Here is an 18,212-nt window from a genome sequence, read left to right as displayed (position 1 = left end):
ATGGAGGTGGGATATAGAACAATAGCTAGTGGAGTGAGAGTTTTTTGAGGATGGAGGAGACATGAGCATATTTGTAGGTAGAAAAGAAGCAGCCAGTGGAGAGGGAAAGATTGAAGATAAGAGAAAAAGAGAGGAAGATAGATGAAGGTGATGTACTGAAGAAGATGGGGTGGAATGAGATCATTTGAACAAATAAAGGGTTAACCTCAGCAAGGAGAAGGGGTACCTCATTATATGGAATGGGCTAGAGGAGGAATGATGGGAGAAAGCAGCTTAGTGATGTGAAATGAGGAGAGGATTTAATGAGATTTTATAGGAAAAAAAAGTCAAATAATACGCATAGATCCCCAAAATTCAAGTGTATAAGAACAAGAAGAGTTAGATATAGAAGGAAGGAAGGAAACAAGCACCTACTATGTGCCAAGCTAAATACTTACTATTACGCTAAACGCTTCACAAATACTATCTCATTTGATCCATAACAACCCTGGGATGTAGATACTATTATTATCCTCATTTTACAGTTGAGAAAACTGAGGCACGATGAGGTTAAGTGACTTGACCTGGTTCACACAGCTCATGCATGAGGTCAGATTTGAATTCAGGATTTCCTAACTCCAGGACCAGCACTCTATTTGCCATGCCACCTAGCTGCTAGCTACGTTTGCATACGAGGGATCTGGAGTTTCTAGCAGTCTACAAGCTTCAATGCATTCACAATATGACAATGTAGCCCTCTCCCCCCAAAAGAAGCCCAAGCAAACAAAAAAAATAATAATCATAGGCATTTAGAATTAGAAGTGACCTCAGAGGACTACTAGTCCAATCCATACTTAAACTGGAATGTTCTCTACAGCATACCCAACAAGACCACTAGTTTAGGGTAATCCACTAACTCCCAAGGCAGACTATTCTACTTTTGGATAGCCTTAATTGTTAAGTTAAGGGTACATTGAACCAATATGTGCCTCTCTGAGCAGTCTTGTGTCCTAATGGAAAGAATGAGAGGGTTGGAGTCAGATGACCTAGGTTTAAATCCCAGTTCTGTAACTTAAGCTTGGGTAACGCGTTCTGTAAGCTTGGGTAAGTCATTTAATTCCTCTGTGCCTCAGTTTCATCATATGTAAAATGAGGGGGATGGGTTAAATGACGTATAGAGTTCCTTCGGACTCTAAATCTCTGATCCTATGTGATTTCTTTGCATTCAGCCCTCCAAGGCCAGCTAGGTGGTGCAGTGGATGGAGTTTGGGCCTGGAGTCATGAAGATTCATCTTCCTGAGTTCAAATCAAGCCTCAGATGTTTACTAGCTGTGTGACTCTGGGAAGTCACTTAACCCTGTTTGCCTCAGTTTCCTCATCTGTAAAATGAGCTGGAGAAGGAAATGGCAAACCACTACAGTCTCTTTGCCAAGAAAACCCCCATTTTTTTTATGAAGAGTCGGACACAACTGAAAAAATGACTGAATGACTTTTAGGCTAAAAGGAACAAGTTTTAACACTGTTTCATATGGTAATCTTTCAAATAATTGAAGACAATTATCATGTGTCCCTTATGTCTTTTTTTTCAGGCTAAACATCCTCAGTTCTTTTATTCATGGTAAGATCTAAAGGCTCTTCTCTCTCCTGTTAACCTTCCTCAGTGTACACTCTAGCTAAAACATGGCACCAGACGGGAACATGGTTCAACCAGATGTTGCCTGAGCAGGGCAGAGGACAGTGAAATTATTCCCTTCCCAGTCCTGGGGCTGCCACTTCTCTTAATGCAGCTTAAGGTCAGTCGCATTAGCTTTTTTGCCTGCCATATAGCATTATTGACTTATATTGATCTTGCAAAGCGCTAAAAAGCTTGCAATCCACTAATGCAACCTCAGGCTGCATGAATAGAGGCATGGTGTCCTGAATGAGAAAAAGGATGGTCTAGCTATTCTCTGCCGTGGGGAGATCACATTTGGAGCACTGTGTTCAGCTCTGCATATTGTATTTTTTTTTTTAGGAAGGTCATTGAAAATCTGGAACGTGTTCAGCGAAGCAGCATGAATTAGTTAAAGGCCACCACTTTGGAAGTCAGCAGACTTGGGTTCATGTTTTGGCTCTCTTCCTCAATAGACATGTGACCTTGGAAAATTTATTTAATGTTTTTGAACTTCAATTTCTCCATCTGTAAAATGAAGGGAGTTGAAATAGATGATCACTAACATTCAGAATGGCAGCTAAGGTGGTGCAGTGGATAGAGGGCTGGGCCTTGATTCAGGCAGATTCATCTTCCTGAGTTCAAATCTGACCTCAGACATCCACTAACGGGGTGACTCTGGGCAAGTTACTTCACCTTATTTGCCTCAGTTACCACATCTATAAAATGAACTGGAGAAGGAAACGGCAAACCACTTCAGTATCTTTGCCAAGAAAACCCCAAATGAGGTCACAAAGAGCTGGACATGAGTGAAAAATGGCTGAATAGCAACAACAAAAATCAGAATGCCTCTACCCCTCTGTCCTTTCCTAGGTCATCATCCCATGCACTTGCTATGCTCTCTTCACTTTCCTATCTTGACTCCTGGTGGAACCAACTCAAACCTACAATATCTCCTACTCTTGAATCCCTTGTTTTCTTGTTCTATTGCTGATCGTGTCTTTTACAACCCTAGCCTTGGATTACTCTCACCTTCTGCCACCTTTGCTCCTTTCACATACTAATGGACTCACTATGAGCATGTTATTTCATCTCAGTTGAACCCCCACTGAAGCAAGACAAACATTCTATTGCTCCCTTACTGAATCACTGTCCCACTCTCCACAGTGGATGTTGCCAAGCTCTTCATTAACTCCTCAAACTTTCCATAGCACCTCCTCCCCCAATATGGAAAAATGAGGAAATTTGTGGAGAGCTCCTCATTCTCCTTGCCTCACATTATTCAGACATTTCCATCCTACTATCTCCTTTCTTCTGGTCTCAGATGAAGAGTTGAGCCTTTTCTTTGCCAAAGACAACATCTTTCCTCTACATCAGAGGTTCCCAAATTTATTTAGCTGCCGCCCCCTTTTAAAAAAATTACTCAGCACTCCTTTGAAAATCTACTTTCTTTAACCCTTTAATTTTTTTTAGAAAAATTGTGTCATTTCAAAAAAATATATAAAATATTTTATTTGAAAAATGACGCATCTTGGGAGCAGCTAGGTGGCGCAGTAGATAGACCACCGGCCCTGATGTCAGAAGGATCTGAGTTCAAATGCGACCTCAGACCAAACACTTGACATTTACTAGCTGTGTGACCCTGGGCAAGTCACTTAACCCCAATTGCCTTAAAAAATGATATCTTACATTTAATAATTTATTGTAAATTTGTGGGTTTTTCCTGCATTGAAATTTTGATGACACAATATTGTGTCATGTAACCGTATAGTATAAATATTGTAAACAAGTCATTACATGCACACATTCCTGCTGATACATGCTGAACTTCCAGACAATGCGCTGCAGGCTTTCCTGCTAATACTTGCTTGTTAAGACCTGTCAGAGCACTTGACCACTGATGAATTATAACTTGCATTTTGTGTTTATTTGGAAAATAATATAATCACTGTGACTATAACTCTGTTACACGAGAGATGAAATATGTATGAATGGTTTTTCAAAATTTTCTTCTGTTCTTTCCTTATGCTTCCACCACCTCCCTATTTTTATTCAACATTCCTCAATTGCTCCCAAGGCCACTCCCTCCCTCCATCATTCCAGTGCCCCTAAGGGGTGGTGTTGCAGACTTTGGGAACCTCTGCTACATGCATCCTCAATCTCATCCCTTCCCAACTTATCCATCAAATGCCTCTCCCCATCATCCTCATTCTTCTCTTCAAGCTCTCTTTGTATACTGGCTTCTACCCTATTATCTAACAAACATGCCCTATCCTCAAAAAACCCTCTGTCAATCACAGGTAGCTATTGCCTTATGTCTTGCCTCTCCTTCTTAGCTGAACTCCTTGAAAAAGCCATCTACATTCTGTGCCTCCACTTCCTCTCCTCTCCTCTCTTCTAAAACCTCCCTGGCTTCTGATCTCATCTCTCAACTAAAACTATTCTCTCCAAAGTTACTAATGATCTCTTAATTGCCAGATCTAATACCCCTTTCTCAATCTTAGTCTTTCTTGTCCTCTTTGCAACACTTGACTGTCAATCACTGTCTCTTCTGGACCTCCTTTTCTCTTTAGGTTTTCATGACACTGTTCTTTCCTGGTTCTCCTATCTCTCTTTCAGTCTCCTTTGCTAGTTCTTCATCATACAGACTAATTAGGGACATGTCCCAAGGCTCTGTCCTGAGCCCTTCTCTTTTTACTCCATACTATCTAGCTTGGGCTAGGTGGCTCAGTGGATTGAGTGTTGGACCTGGAATCTGGAAGACCTGAGTTTAAATCTGGCTTTAGACACCTGCTAGCTAAGTGACCCTGAGCAAATCACTTAACTTTTATTTGCCTCAGTTCTTCATATGTAAAATAGGAACACACCAGAGAAGGAAACGACAAAACACTTCAATATTTTTGCCAAGAAAACTGCACGGACAAATCCATGTGGTCACCAAGAGTCAGACACCACGGCACAACAAATCTCACTTGGTGATCTCATCCACTCCCATGTATTTATTATCATCTCTAAGGAGATGGTTCCCAAATTCTACATCTATCGCTAGTTTAGCACCTGTGCTACAATCCCTTTTGGACATTTTGAACTAAATGTACCATAGGAATCTCAGAGTCACATGTCCAATACAGAATTCATTTTTTGCTCCCCTCCACCAACTCTCCTAGCTTCTGAACTTCTCAATTACTGCTGGGGACACTACCATTTTCACAGTCTCACAGGTTCAAATCCTCACCTTCACTAATCCCACATATCCCCCAGCCCCTTAGGTCAAGTCTTTTTCACTCTTGCCTGGATTATTCTAATAGTTTTTTCAATGATCTCCCTGCCTCAACTTTCCCCACTGCAATCCATCCTCCATTCAGTAGCTCTAATGATTTTCCAAAGCACGTACGTCACTTCTTTACTCAGATTCCAGTGGTTCCCCATTGCCTAAAAGATTTAAAAAAAAACAAAATAAAACAAAAACCCTCTCTGTTTGACATTTAAAATCTTACATATCCTGACTCCTGCCTACCTCTCAATCTTCTCTCTTTTTACTCCATCCATCCCATATACCTTCTGATCCAGCAACACTGGACTTCTGTCCCTTAAACAAGACATCTCTCTTCCAATTCCATTCCTTCTAATTGGCTGTCCCTCTTGCCTAGAATGTTCTCCCTCCTCACCTCTGTTTTCTGGCTTCCCTTAAGATGCAGCTCTAATTCCTCTTCATGCAGGATTTCTTTCCCTGTCTTTCCTTTCCAGTGCCCTCCACCTCCCACTAATTGTGCCTTCACTCTGAGATTTACTTTCTATTTACATACATCTTCTATGTATGTTGTCTCCTCTATTAGAATGTAAGCTTCTTGAGGGGAAGGACTGCGTTTTTGCCTTTTTCTATATCCTTGGGGATCAGTACAATGTCTTGCACATAGTAATTGCTTAATAAATGCTTTCAGACAGAGAGATTGGTCACACGTATAACCATTTTATTAGTTTCACCTGGTCCAGCATTCGTTACTCTGGTCCTTGTTCAGATAATCCTGACTCTCCTGTCATTTGCTGACCTATCTGTCCCTTTTTGTTGTTGTTCAGTTGCTTCGGTGATGTCTAAGTCTCTATGACCCCGTTTGGGGTTTTCTCAGCAAAGATCCTGCAGTGATTTGCCATTTCCTTCTCCAGCTCATTTTATAGATGAGGAACTGAGGCAAATACTGTTAAGTGACTTGCCCAGGGTCACACAGCTGCCTATAAACTATAATATTTGATTGTATGGACTGATTATCAAATAGGATGGGTAGATTGTGCTATGGAGACCATGCCTTAAAGCCTACACAGATATTCTTTGCTTGGCTTCATCTAAACAACTACATGGAAGCTTGTGATGGGCCTATTTCCAACCATGTATGAGTGAGAGGCTGGTACTGTGACATGGCCAAAACAAAATCTTATGGTCTAATTGGCTGTAAAATCAGAAGAACTGATAATTCAGGGATGGCTGAGCCAGAAATTGGTGGATCCACAAAAAGGGCAACATACCTCTTCTTTCTCTGGTCAGCATAACCTGAGTCCTTAGTTAAGGGTCTGTAAACAGCAGGTAGGGATGGCCCAGCCTCCCAGCCATGCAGGGCTAGGTTCAAATAATGCAATTGGGTTTTCTCACAATTCTCATAATTGAATAAGGTTTTCTCACAAGACAGAAGCTGGACTAGACCCATAATTGAATAGAAATGAAACAGATAACTCTAGAATTGAGTCACAAGATGGAATCAGTATAGTTCACTCAATTCCCACAATTAATCACTTGCTGTCCTAATTCCCTCACAGTCAAAGCCAAATGCTCGTAAATGGTAACAGTAGCAGCATCCACCAGAGATAGGTAGTAGTCACTCCACCACCACCACCATCACAGCTCTCATATAGTCCATCAGAAGCAAGGGTTGAGGGGTGGGAGTGGTTACACTTAAAAATTCAAGTAAATACCTTGATTCTTCTATAGATCCCTGGTCTAACCAAAGTGGATATATTCTCCACTAGTGCCTATATAAACCATTCCATGCTTTCTTCTCCTGTGTGATTCATCTCCATAATTTTCAATGATTCCCTCCATAGAGGATCCACCCAATAGGTGAGGCTGTCATTGTTTTAAAGAAACAGGACATCTTGAGTGGACCAGAATCCACCTCTTTTTCCTCTGTATAGCCCATATAGTGGGTGACCCTTTCTAGTTCAATTATCAATCCACTATGATACTGCCTTAGCCATCTTCCATTATAGGGACCAAGGGACCAACCAAACCACTAGTCATTCCTGTCCTTTAGCAATGGTCTAGAGCACATGACACCCCCTGGAACGGACCAGAGCACATGCACGTTTCATGGTTCTCTACATCAACAAATATCCTTGTTTGAACTTCAAGTAAATTGGATATAGTAGAAGAAAGAGTGAGTGGGGACCAAGTAAGAGAAAGTAATTAGGGATCATTGTAGCTCTTCTTTGAGCCCAGGGAGCTAAGCAAGCTAAGGGGCCAGGATAGGTTGCAGGGGTGGAGAACCTGTGGCCTTGAGGCCACATGTGGCCCTCTAGGTCCTCAAGTGCAGCCCTTTGACTGAATCCAAACTTCACAGAACAAATCCCATTAATAAAAGGGAACCTCTAACCTCCCTCACCTTTAGGGAGCTTGGGGTCTCAGGCCATGGGTCAAAAGCTAAGCCCTGAGTGTTGAGACGGAAGTCAAGGAATTTGAGTTTGGGCTTTAACTTTACTGGCTATAAAAACCTGGGCCACTGATTTTCCATCTCTGGGCTTCAGTTTTCTTATCTATAAAATGGGGATACTATTTTAGTGCTCCTTAGTTTAGTGTTCCTTAACCTCATAGGACTATTATGAGGAAAACACCTAGAACAGAAATGGACTACAGAAATAGGAATTATTATTATTATTGAATATGAATAACATGAAATATTATTATTAAGAAATGATGAAAGGTGAAAGGTAAAAGGACTGGCACATAGTAAGCCTGGCACATACTAAGTACTCAATAAATGTTTATTGACTGACTGACTGGGACCAAGGACAGTTCCTCTGGAATAGAGGAGATGGGCTCTTTGGGAATCTGTCTTGCTTGAACAAAGCCTAAATTCTAGGGCTAGAGCTTTCACAAAGGGTGACCTCAAAGGAGAGAATACTTGAAACCTGGCCATGGGGTCTATTGTTTGATTTTACCTTGAAAAGAGAAGATTTAGGGGAAGACAAGATATGGCTTTCAGCATTTGAAAGGCTGTCATAAGCAAAAGGGTTTTGTCTGGTTCTCTTTGGACCTAGAGAGCAGAACAAGGGGCAATGCCAGAGTGAGAATTAGGGAGGTTGGTTCTGGCTAAACATAAGGTAAATACCCATTGTTAGCTTCCCACCTATTAGAGCCATCCAAATGGGAAGGTTGCCCCAGGAGGCTGTCTCAAGTGGGTTCTCCATCACCATAGGTCTCCAAATAGAGACTGCATGACCTTTTGATAGGGATAGTGCAGTAGAAAGGGACCTTTGATTAGATAGATTTTGCATTTTATCCATCCCAGACAGAGTCTGTGATACTATAAAATTTCTGAGGGGATGTCATGTGGTAGAACGATTAGACACGATCTATGTGGCCCTGGAGGGTAGAAGGAAGAACACGAAAGGGGCAAGGACTTTTTGAACTACCTATTCCAGCCATACCACACCCCAAATAAACTAAGATAGATGCTTTTCCCAGGCTGTTATTTTAAAGTTTTCTACAAAATCGCCACATACTGATCTATTACCAGAGGCTACCATCCCATCTATGGGGACAACTGCCGTTCCTTTGATTTATGATGTGAAGAAAACCCTTACCTGAATTATTGCCTGGTCTCCAGCTCTGAATTTTGTGTGATTCTATATTTACAACACAGCACCATTTATTTACACCACTGGAGTGTAAATTCTATGAATAAATTCTATTATCTTTGGAACTTGAGGTATGACGAAAACATGAAATCTGCTTCCAAATCGTGAAATTCTGTCTGTCTCTCATCATTACCACCCTGATGGCTGGGGTGGGGGGGGGAGGATGGTGTGTGGTGGAATTTAGGTCCAAGGCAACATTCATACCCCTCCCCCAGATCCAGGCCCAGTTAAAGTTTCAGTGAACTCATTTGTTCCCAAACACTTTTCAATAAATCTCTACCAACATAGGCTCACGAGCTAAAGGAATAAATATGTTTCCAGTATTGACTGCAGACAAATGACATGTAACTGAGCAGGGGCTTAGGGTATGCTTCCCAGAGATGGGCATAGTGTGTTACAAGACAGGCCTACATGACTGGCCTACTGGAAATAGGATTACAGGATTTAGAGCTGGAAGGGACATTAAGCATGGAGTGTAGAATGTTAGAGCTGGAAGGGATTGTAGAGTAGAGAAAAGATCAAAGAGAAAGTCAGAATTTACAGGTAACCATCATGGCACTCCTGGCTGCCATGTGCCATGGCAGCCACTCTTCTCCAGGCTGTATTTTCAACACCTACAATACTCTAGGTAGGGTTGAATTCCAGACTGAGTTCTGACATATGCCTAGACCCTGAGTTCCATGTCTGAGACTCAAGTCAGACCCTAAACAATCCTCATCCTGGCCATAGAATGAGCCCTGATTTAGGCCTCTGGCTGAGTTCCTACCTTGGTCTCAGATTAACCTTGTTGAACTAAGGAGAGTTCTGCATAAAACAGGGAAAGAAACAGGTAAACTTTCAAAGTTGTATTGAAGATTTCTGTGTATGTATGGGAGACATCAGCAATTGTTATGCAGTCTGTGGGCTTAATTCTAGGGAGAAAGGAAAGGTAGGATGCTGAATAGAATATGAGGGCAAACTGAAGTGCTGTCCTGGGAGGGGTAGTATGATCTCTCCTGTCCTTTACTGAGACCCCTGACCTTGGAGGACTCCTTCCCAAGAGGAACTGTGTCCTAAGGGAACTTGAGGAAGAATTTATTATGTCTTCTCTAGGAAATACGTATTTCTTTCTATAAAGTTTCAGAACTTAGTGTTATCTTGAGGTCTCAGTTGGTGGAGAAGATGGCATTTGTAAGGGAGTGAATCCCTGCTTTGTCTGTTACTCGGCCTTGTTAAGATCCATATTTCAGTGATTCCAGGATTTGTGACTTCCTCATTGAAGATGCTCCCTCCACTAATGTAGGTAGCCACTCTTTCACTCCTTAATAGACGACTCTCATTAATCGCTATGTCTGAAAGAAATTATGACCAGGTGGCCATCTTTGGTGATAAGTCTCTGCACAGTTAGCTAAGCTGTCCCTTAGGCAACAAGCATAACTGAGTCAAGACTGAGGGTCTTTCCAGCTTGGCAGGACATGCTAAAGCTTATATTTTACTGGCCCAGTCCTCAAGAGATCAAGGTATTCTTTTTTTCCTTTTTCTTTTTCTTTCTTTTTTTTTTTTTTTTTTTTTGGTGAGGCAATCAGTGACTTGCCCAGGGTCACACAGCTAGTAAGTGTCAAGGGTCTGAGGCCAGATTTGAATTCAGGTCCTCCTGATTCCAAGGCTGGAGCTCTATCCACTGCACCACCCAGCTGCCCAGAGAGTAAGGTATTCTTGATGCTACAATGAGGCATCAAAAAGAAGTCTAAAAAATCTATGTATATATCTTGTCTTTACAACACTTGTTTCCCACTATATTCTCCAGCACTTGCTCCAGAAAGTTACCCCTTATTAAAAAAAAAAAAAGGTGTGGGGGGAGAGAAAACAAATTTCAACAAAAAAAAACCAACATATCAACCAAGTTTGACATTGTATGTTATGTTCCATTCCCATAGTCCCTCACTTCAGCAAAATAGGGAGGAAGGTGTACTCATATCTCTTCTTTAGGCTCAAGTTTAATAACTATAATTTCACAGCATTCAGATTTGATTTTTTTTGTTGTTCTTTCCACCTATACTGATACAGTTATTGAGTGTATTGTTTCATTAGTTCTGCTTATTTCACATTGTATTAGTTAATATGCCTCCTTTCTCTATATTAATCATATTCATCATTTCCTTCAGTACAATTCTATTTCATTACATTCACGTGCCTCGATTCATTTAGCCATTCCCCCAACTTATGGGCAGGGCAGCTAGGTGGCACAGTGAACAGAGTGCTGGGCCTGGAGTCAGGAAGACTCATCTTCCTAAGTTCAAATCTGACCTCAGACACTTAGAGCTGTGGGACCCTAGACAAGTCACTGAACCTTGTTTGCATCTGTTCCTCACCTGTAAAATGAGCTGGAAAAAGAAATGGCAAACCACTCCAGTAACTTTGCCAAGAAAACCCCAAATAGGGTCACAAAAAATTAGTCACCACTAAAATCCCAAGTTTCTAGTAAAGCAGGATAGGAATTTGACCTGTGATTTCATTGATGTAGGGAATTCCCAGGTGAGGAAATTCTCTCTACCAGTGCAGTTCGGCACCTTCTCTGCAAATTATGTTATTAGATAACAGAAGTGACTTGCTCAGGGTCACACAGCCAATAGGTGTCAGAGGTGGGTCAGTGGAGTAGATACTGAGTATAGTTGAATTGAAGTGAATTCTCACCTCCCTTGCAGCTGCAAACCCCTATATTGCCTTCTATGTTTTAAAGCACCTTCCCTCTTTGAGAGGCAATGGTTTTGAACTTGTTTCTCATGAATGTAAACATCCTAAGTTGCTCCAGTCCTACCGATGAGAGCATGGCCATTTCCCACCTCATTTACTCTGCCCAGCCCTTCCTCCTCCTCTTCTCCCAAGATTTAATTGCTGAGAACTAGCCCATGTAGCTACTCTCAGAAAACACCAAGCCTGTTACGTTCTCGATGGCACATTTATTAGTACACTCTCCAGTGTTATTATAAATAATTGAAATGAAGCCACGTGTCAGAAGAAATGAAACTCTCTCTAAGAGAAATGAAATTTTCTTTCTTCTGAGATTCAGTAAAGGGAAACTGAATGCTTAAAACATCCAAGGTACTTGGCCCTTGGGGGCAAGAAAGAAGCACAATAAAACAAGCATTGGACCTATAATGGGGAGTTCTGGCCAGCCCCTGCTGACCAGCTATGAGACTGCCAGCAAGTCATTTAATAATAACTACCATTTCCATAGGCTTTTAAGTCCTACAGAGTAGTTTCTTCTATACACCCAAGTGAGGTATCCATTTTACCGATGAGGAAGCTGAGAATTGGAGGGATTATAGGTGGTAGTATGGCATAGTGTATAAAGCTCTGGACCCTGGGAATCAGGAAGACCTGGGTTTGAATCACACCTCAGACACTGAGTGACACTGGTCAAGTCTTAGAACTTCAAATTCCTCATCCATATAATGGGAACAAGAATAGCACCTCCCTAATAGGATTGTCATGAGGAGTAAATGAGATAATATGTGTAAAGTACTTTGTAGATGCTAAATTGACATGAGATCATAACTTTGTAGATGAAAGGGACCAGTCCAGTTCATCTAGCCAAACCTCTCCTTTTACAAATGAGAATGACAGAGGCCCAAAGGGGTTAAAGGGCTTGACCCTTCTCTTCTAAACTTCCTTATTTCTGTCCAAGGTACCACAATGTGTTACTGTGGTACCATGTGTACTAGTCTCACAGATTTCAAACCTCTCCATTATTCTGGAATCTCTACCCTCCCTCACCATGCTAATAGCTAATCATAATTTGCTGTTTCTGTCTTCACAACATCTCTTGCACACCCACTTCTTTTCTCCACTCACACACCTACCACCTTAATTCATGCCCTAATCACCCCTCTATTTGATTATGCCAACAACCTTCTAATTGGTTTAATTACCCCACTCTAGACCATCTTACACCCTAGTGCCAATGTGATTCTCCTTAATAGAAGATCCAACCATGTGACTACTCTCTTCAGTCAACTTCATTGACTTCTGATTGCCTCTGGGACGACGTATGAGCTTTTCTGTTTAGCTTTTAAAACCCCAACCTTTCCTTCTCCCCCTCTGCACTCTGCAATCCAGCCAGAATGGCCTTCCCTCTATCTTTTGCATACAGCACTCTACCTCCCACCTCTGAGTTTTTACAGTAGCCCATCCCCCATGCCTGGCACACACTCTCTCCTAACTTCTGTCTCATAGAGTTCCTCTCTTCCTCAAGTTGCTCAAGCATCATCTTTTGCATTGGTTTCCCCAATAATTGGTGGCCTTTCTCCCAAGCTACTTTATAGTTAATACTTTGTACACATTTGTATTTATTCACTTTGTATTTGTGCTATATATATTTGTGTATTTTTATGCTGTATATATTTATGTATCATTTTCTCAACTATTAGAATATAAGCTCTTCGCCAGTTGTGATTGTTTCCTTCTTTCTACTTGTATTGCTTGGCATCTAGCTTGGTGCATGGCACATAGTAGGTGCTTAATAAACATTTGTTGGTTGGTTGATTCAAGGACACACAGGTAGTAAATAGAAGAGTCAAGATTTGCACTCAGGTCCTCTGATTCCAAATCCAGTGCTTTCCCACTATGTCATGCTGTCTCTCTGCCACAGAAAAGTGAGTTATTATTATTGAGTGACTTGCCCAAAGTCACACATTTATGAAGTGTCAGAGCCAAGCCTGAAAGCCTGGGCTCCTAAGTACAATATTCTTTCCACTATGCTAGACTACCTTGCTGGGACTCAGTGTCCATGCTTATAAAAAGTTTAATCATCCTGACCCACCCAGTGCTGAAATTCCCTCTACCAATGGAGATGGAGCCTTCTCTGCAACTTAAGAGTTTTAAAGAGTTTCCTAGAGCAAAGGGGTCAAATTCCCATGGAGTTTGGGGAATAAGATTAAAATATAATTGGTGATGCAGCTAGGTGCAGTGGATAGAACTGTGTTCAAATCTGGACCCGAGTTCAAATCTGGCCTCAAACACTTAGGAGTTGTGTGACCCTGGGTAAGTCATTTAATCCTGATTACGTCTAAAAAAAAATGTAACTGGTAAATATTTAACAAAATAAATAAAACAAAACAATACAACATAGATAATGTTAATTTGTGGTTTTCTAAGTCAATATGAAGCCATAGGGATTCCTTTCTTTTTGAGTTTAACACTACTGTCCTAGAACACAGACAGATTCAATGAGTTGTCTAGGGTCCCAAAGCTATCTTGGGTCAGAGGTAAGGCTTGAGCTCCCCCCCCCACCTCGCCTTCCTCACTTTGAGGCTGGATCTCTGTCCACTCCTCGGTGCTGCATCACTTATGCTTTGTGAACCTAATTATAAATTCGAGCTAGTATTAAAGAGCAAGAAGCAAGCCATCTGCTCATAAGAAGATTAGTAGGGATTCTTCACCCCTTAGCACTGGCTCATCCCTCTCTGGTAGCTTATCTTTAAATAGGGGAAGAAAAGAAAGAAGAGAAGCCAGGAGAGAAAGGAGAGGAAGCAGAGAGGTGAGAGCAGAGAGAGCAAGCCCACTCCCCCCTCCCCCTTCAGAGTATGTACAACCAAGAGAATATCATTATGTATTGATTTACATTTACAGCTCTTGTCCAGGTGCTGTGCCTACATTAAATATACTCGTGGATTTTATATGCAAAATTGAACAAGTTAATGGCCTGAACAAGTTGGATGACAACGCTTTAATTGCTGTTTTCTCTTCAGCAGCCCTTGAGAGGGCACGATGCCAGTGTTTAGAAAAGTACTTAGGAAAGATAGGCAGCAGTCCTTGGAAGGAAATCTGCACACTGGCTCCTCCAGTCTTACCCTGAATCCAGGTGAAAGTGGGGTATCCCCCTCCAAGCCAGAATTCCTTCTGATTACAAAACCTTCTAGGTAGAGGAAGATCTATTTTCCAAGAGCATTTTCTCATGCATTTTATTGGCATTTGCCTCTGTTGGTGCTGCCTTTTGGTGGAGAGGTGACCCTGGGTTCAGGAAGGCCATACCAGTGCAGCCCAAGTCACAACCAATCATAGCAAAGTGCTCTTCTATCAGTGGGCTTCTGGGCACCACCCAAATGCAGAGACCAGGAGAAAGAGGGTGTATCTGAGAAATCCAAGCCTGAATCTATAAGACTCAGGTTTTGATGGTGTAACTTCAGGCATCAGGCAGTGAGTGGGGGGGGAGGTATTTGGTGACAGAGAGACTTCCTCAGGGTCTCTGAGGTCCCAACACATAGGAAACAGCCTCCTCTATTCTAAGAAGGCAGCTAAGTGGGCCAGGGATGAAGCACAGGACTTGGTGTCAGGAAGATCTGGATTCAAATTTTGACTTAGAAACTGGTTAGCTGTGTGATCTGGGAAAGTCACTCCACCTCTCTGGGCCTCCATTCCCTCATCTGTATAATGGGAATAACAATAGCACCTACCTCACAGGGTTGTTGTAAGGGTCAGATGAATTATCATTTGTTAACATTTAACAGTTGTAAAGCACTTTGCAAACCTTAAAGGGATCTAAAAATGCTGGCTCTTATTTTATTTATTCTTAACTTTAGAGATCTGAGATTTGATCACTGTAAATATATTCTTGAACTAGGAGAGAACATTTGAGTTCTGAGTGAGACTGGAGTTCAAATCCTGCCCCAGAAACTTATAAGCTGTGTGACTCTGGGCAAACCCCTTAATTTCCCTCAGCCTCAGTTTCCTCATTTATAAAATGGGAGTAAAAATAACACGTCCCTCACAGGGTTGTTAAAAGGCTCCAATGTAGATACATAAATGCTTTGCAAACCTTAAAGCACTATATGAATGGTAGTCGTTGCTCTTTGTTACTATTATTTATTATTATTATTGCATATCTTTGTAGACAGACTTCATGAGCTATTAAAGACCATTGCACCAGAATTCATCCCCTAGGGCACAGCCTATTGGTCAGAGACTTCAACAACAACAACATTCCTTGGATGGCAGACACTACCTTTGTTTATTCCACATTCAAAGTTTGGCAGAACATGCCAGAGCTTTTGCTCAGCTGCCATAGAATCTCTAGAACTTCAAGAATCCAGGGTCACCACCATGCCTGGTGATGTGGGTGAGTGCCTCTCCACTTAGCCAGGCTCTTTTCCAGATGACAAACACACATGTCAGTCTACAACCAGGTCCATACACAAAACCTCTCTGCCTTGGTAAGGCTTGTTGGAGCTAAAACTCTGCTGGCATAAATTCTGGAATGCCTGAGGTTCCTTTCCGTGCCCTTTCCTTGGAGGAGGCGATGAGAAGAGGGTTAATATTATTCTTTCCCACTAATAAAAACCCCAACTCTTCTTAGTTTTCCAAGCATTTTCAGAGACCTTACACCATTTGATCCTTGTAATAATCCTATGAAGGGAGGTCAAGGAAGTTATAGTTATCCCCATCACATAGATGGATAAACCTGAGAAGATATTCAACCTACCTAAGGTCACTCACCTAGTAGGTAGCAGGGTAAGACTAAAAGACAGGTTTTATTATTCTAAGTCCAGAGTTCTTTCTCCTATACAATATGAACTAAAGAGGAAAGAACACCCAATTTGGTGCCCTGATGCTGCAGCCTTGGGTAAAGAGCTTTTCTGGGCCCTAGTTTCTTTACTTGTCAAATGAAGGGGTTGCGTTAGATAATTGCTAAGGTCCCATCCCATGGTTTATCCTAGAAGCCTATGATCTGGAGGAGGGCTGCTACACAATCACCCTCTTTGTACAGGCACTTGTCAGACTTAAGTCCTGAAGTTGATGGAGGCCTGGTGGTTTGAAGAGAGTAAGATGAGAAGGACACAGTTAGTGTTAACCTGAAAGTGACCAGAGGGTCTAGGATTGATGCTCAGGGTTGTTCCATCCCCTGGACTGAGAGAGCTGGGGCTCACTTTACTAGCAAGCACCCTGCTCTTAGCTATCTCAAAGGTAAATATTTGCCTCCCAGAAAGGTAATGCTATATACATAGCCTTGCAGATTTTGTCTTTACGACCCTCCTGGGTCTATAATACCCATAAACTCATGGTGGGGGAAGGAGGGAGAGGAGGGGAGGAGAGAATGATGGTAATTTATCAGCCCGGAGTGCCAACCTCACCCTCCATCAAGGCCTGTTAAGCCTCCTCAAGAACACTGGGAATGTTGCCCGGAGACCAAATGAAAGATTCATCAGGTTTTTAAAATCCATCTCTCCTATAATTCAGCTTGAGCCCCTGCAACCTATTAGCTGTTCATTCAGACTGTGTTCAAAAGACGCTTTAATGTGAGAATTTTCCTTTTAAGAATTTCTTCGGTCAGGCAAGTGCTTGGGAGAAACCACCCAGCAGATGCCTTCATTAACGGCCTCCCCTGACTGGGGCCTTGAAGACCACTCTGCCTGGAAGCAATGAAAAGAGTTTGTTTTCTTTCCTAAACAGGAGAGGAGGGGAGAGAGAGGGAGGGAAGCAGAGAGAGACCTGGAAAGGCAGTGGGGGAGGGGATTAGGAGGGCAAGGAAGAGAGCAGGGTAGTGGAGATAATGGGAAGTTGAGATAGAAAAATGAAGGCAAGAGAGGGAAAGAAAAAATGGAGAAAAAGGAGAGGAAAGAAAAAGGAAGATGAAAACAGGGAGAAGAGATGAAAAGGAAAAAGAAAGGAAGAGAATTTTTTTAAAAAGAGTAAGGACAAAGAAAAAGAACAGGAATGGGGCTTAGAACAAGCACATTTTGGTAGGAGAGAAACAGAAAAGAAAAGAGGAAAGAAAAGGAGAAACAAGGAGAGAAATCACAAGGAACATGGTAGGAGAAACAAGGAAGGAGCAGCAGAAGGATGTGCAGAGAGAGGGTAGAAGGAAATGAGAAGGAGAAAAGATTGGGGAGAGATTCATTGGAGAAGAAAGTGAGAGCTGAAGAAATTCTTTGGGCCCTTCTTGGCCCTGGCTCCCTCTGACCTAGGTTTGCCCTCCGATTCTACCGTTGATCTAGCGCTGATTTCCAAAGTAAGGTGGGTCAGAGTTGGTCAAACCCAACACCTTCATCCTGCAAAATGGGAAAAAACTGAGGCCCAGAGAGGAAAAGATACATGTCCAAGATCACATTACCCCAGTATCTCTCTAGGAATGCTGGAGATAATTGCAAGGGATATTGAATTCCTCCAGGTCCTGGATTTACTCAAAACATTCTTGTTTTGGGACAGCTAGGTGGCACAGTGGAGAATGCCGGCCCAAAGTCAGGAAGACTCACCTTCCTGGGCTAAAATCCAGCCTCAGGCTTTAGCTGTGTGAAAGCTTATAGCTTTCCAATGGTGATGAACCAGGCTTTTCTAGGCCATCCACACTGCAGAGCAGACACACGGCTTGGGTAAGCTGGGAGTCACCAAACGCCATCTTTTTGGTGAGACGGAGAAATGGAAGACCTTACCATTTGCCCTGACCTTACCATCCACTCTGCTATGACACCCTCTGAGGCCCAGGCATTGACATCTGATCTGCCAATGCACCCCAAGGACCCCTGGACCTTGACATCTGCCCTACCCCTAAATCATTAGGATTTCCCGGACAGATTTTTAATCTATTCTATGGCAAAAAACAATTTCGCATACATATGTGTGTGTGCACGTGTAAATATATATATGTGTGTGTGTGTATGTGCATGTGTGTATATATGTATACAATATACACACATTTAGT

This window comes from Vombatus ursinus, unplaced genomic scaffold (assembly GCF_900497805.2).
Source record: "Vombatus ursinus unplaced genomic scaffold, bare-nosed wombat genome assembly UNPS02007284.1, whole genome shotgun sequence".
NCBI classification, from domain to species: domain Eukaryota; kingdom Metazoa; phylum Chordata; class Mammalia; order Diprotodontia; family Vombatidae; genus Vombatus; species Vombatus ursinus.
Note: the sequence above shows the minus strand (reverse complement) of the source record.